The 2,666-nt window shown below is 45.0% G+C and overlaps 1 pseudogene; it reads right to left on the minus strand.

Moving 5' to 3' along the window:
* Positions 1–1,147: 1,147 nt before the first annotated feature.
* LOC148017851 (low affinity inorganic phosphate transporter 1-like) lies at positions 1,148–2,228 on the minus strand (annotated as a pseudogene).
* Positions 2,229–2,666: the final 438 nt, after the last annotated feature.

Consider the following 2,666-nt stretch of genomic DNA (forward strand, 5'->3'; position numbering starts at 1 on the left):
CTTGAATTACAACACCTTATTTAGAGGCATCAAAAGAGCTTTATCATTCCTAAATATACAACATGTAAAATAAGGATAAGCGACATCATTGCAAAAGATAAAATCTCCAAGAAATTCCTTCAATTGAACTTGGGATGTAAGCAGTATATCTGTCACATCAAAACTTAAAGAAAAAGGTTACAGTGACATTAGAATAACATAAGGTCTATAGAGATGGTTCGCGATGCCGCTCTATAGACAACACAACACATGTGGGGCCCCATGAACAGAATATAAATAAAATAATTTGTCATCGGCTAGAATATAGACACTCATCAACTGGAAAGAATATAAACAAAATAATGTGTCAATAGCTGGAATATAGACCCTCATTAGTTGGAAAGAATATAAATGAAACAATGTATCATCAGCTAGAATATAGACACTCATCAATGGAATAACAAACGAGGACGATCATCATGAAGCATTGCAATAGGCAAAGTCAAAGATTTCCCTAGAGACATTCATCATGCATGAGAATGGCTAACTAACACTACACAAAGAGCAACATGGATTTAGCTTTATTTGACCTCCTTGAAGAAGGATCCCAATAATAAGATGTCAATGGCAACTTAATCCATATATAGCTTTGTGAAATATCCAAGATGTAAGAGAATCAAGCCTTGGATGACTTGGACTAGGATCTAGGAAAGTGAAGCTAATCTCCCTCATCAATTTATTAAAAAAAAACAATTCAATTGCCCAAAAAAAAAGCACATATTGACAAACACATCTTGATGCAAGACAAAGTGGACTAGATCCCCTCACATCAAAGACGCGGCAATGCATATAACATCACAAAACCTTTCATATTTTCTAGAGAAGCCTATGGGAGCATTGTATATGATCTTGTGACGCTACACAATTAGTTGGAGGGGAACTAGTACGATACTATCAAGTAGAGCCAACCTTGGATGTCATATGGGTGCTGTCAACTAGCAATTAGTTAGTCAAGAACATAACCTCCTCTTCAAGGCAAAGATTCATGACACAATTTTCATCATCAAGATTTGGTCACGCAACCAGCGACCTAGACGCTGTACCTAGTTACCATGTATAAGAGCTACTACATCACAAAAAGACGTCAAGGAGATTATTAAAAATCTTACTAGGTGGCATATTTGGAGGCCAATTGCCGATTGACCTTCAGCCGCACCAAAAATTGCCGTTTCTTTTCCTCTTGATCAACCTGATGTGTATCACCAGGAAACAAGGCCAACATGCGTTTGACTAGGACTGAAGGGTAAGCTTTGCACATTGTAATGAACTGATCATAGACAGCAACCGTGTCAGGCGAAGAAGGGCAGTGACAGAGGCCGATAATACCATGGATTTTGCGTTGTGCCTGGAAATCTTCCCATGGGCTTCTGGCTACAGCGCCAACCAGGAATTTGAACCAAAGGCTGCCACTGTCCCAAGGCTGCTGAGAGAAGGGACTCTTCTGGTGCTCTGTGTAAAAGGAGCTAACACTGGTGAGATCCACTTGCTTGTGCTTCACGAGGGGATTAAAAACAAAGAAATCCCCCTCGACACAGAAAACGTATTTTCTTCTTTTATTGCCGGGAGATCCAAGCCGCGGCCGTGATCATGGCCACGGCGGCGCTCACCAGGATGCCGAACCCCTGGTTGGCGCAGACTGCCCCGACGAAGGCTCTTCTCGTCCGTGTGTTGGCGCACTCCGACATGATGGTCGCCGAGAGGGGGTAGTCCCCGCCGATGCCGAATTCCAGCCAGAAGCGGAAGAAGCACAGCGTCCCGTTACCGCCCGCGGCCGGTGTCCAAAGGAGAGGCTCGAGGCGATGAGGGGGTAGTCCCCGCCGATGCCGAATCCCAGCCAGAAGCGGAAGAGGCACAGCGTCCCGATAACCGCCTGCGGCCGATGTCCGAAGGAGAGGCTCGAGGCGATGGAGCTGAAGATCATGAGCATGGCCGTGATGCCGTAGACCCAGCTTGTCGCCCAGCCAGCCGAAGAAAAGCTGCCCGACGAAGGCCCCCAGAAGGGCGATCCCGTTCACGACCGCGTTCAAGCCTGGCGGCAGTGTGCCCGGCTGCGTCGCGTCGGCCATCGTGAAGTAGATGCGCCCGAGCAGCTTCGTCATCGTTGACACGCAGATCAGATCATACGCGTCCGTGAAGAACCCCATCCCGGCTATAATAATGGTGGTGTAGTAGTAACACAAAACCTCCATCGCGAAGGGTCTGCTGTTATACAAAGGTGCACGGCAAATCAAACCGACCTCCTCAATGCGATTGTGTCGTCAGCATCGCTCTCATACCATGTTGGAAATTGTGAGGAAGACAATAGACGTAAGGAAGAGAGGAGAGAAGAGAGATATGAGACACTTGAAGTGGAACCCCAGAAGTGTGTCAACTCAGCACACATGATAGGAATATATAGAGGGAACCTGGGGCGCTATATATAGACAGACTATATATAGTTAACAGACTATATATAGCTAACAAAGGTTGCATCCTTGGTTAATTTAGTAGGCTGATATGAAACATCCTTTTTTAAATGCAAGATAAAGATTTGTGAGTATATCTTAAACTCCCGTTTCAATTGCTTTGCTATAATTAGCTAAAAATCTGCGTTATTCCTAATCCCCTCTAAGTGTGTAAGCTATCCA

This window comes from Lygodium microphyllum, chromosome 21, assembly GCF_053477565.2.
Source record: "Lygodium microphyllum isolate KBCC chromosome 21, Lygodium_microphyllum_v1.1.10, whole genome shotgun sequence".
In the NCBI taxonomy this organism is placed as follows: domain Eukaryota; kingdom Viridiplantae; phylum Streptophyta; class Polypodiopsida; order Schizaeales; family Lygodiaceae; genus Lygodium; species Lygodium microphyllum.